Source organism: Solanum tuberosum, unplaced genomic scaffold, assembly GCF_000226075.1.
Source record: "Solanum tuberosum cultivar DM 1-3 516 R44 unplaced genomic scaffold, SolTub_3.0 scf00061, whole genome shotgun sequence".
Lineage (NCBI taxonomy): Eukaryota > Viridiplantae > Streptophyta > Magnoliopsida > Solanales > Solanaceae > Solanum > Solanum tuberosum.
Genome location: NW_006238993.1, coordinates 727009 through 727267, shown reverse-complemented (window position 1 = coordinate 727267; position 259 = coordinate 727009).

Below are 259 nucleotides of genomic sequence, written 5' to 3'. Positions count from 1 at the left end.
TTTTTGTATTGTTTATGTGTTTTTCTTGATTTTTTTTGCTATTTTTGGGCATTTACATAATATTCAGCCATTTCGGGCAGTTACGAAAAGAAGTAAAGTTTTGTTCTTTTCTTCGTCACGATATTCTAAGGTTTGGTGCAAGTCCAAATTCTTTTTTGAGACGTTTTTTGTATTGTTTATTTGTTTTTCTTGATTTTTCGGTCATTTTGGCCATTTACGTAATATTCGGCTATTTTTGGGGTTTTATGAAAAAAAGAAA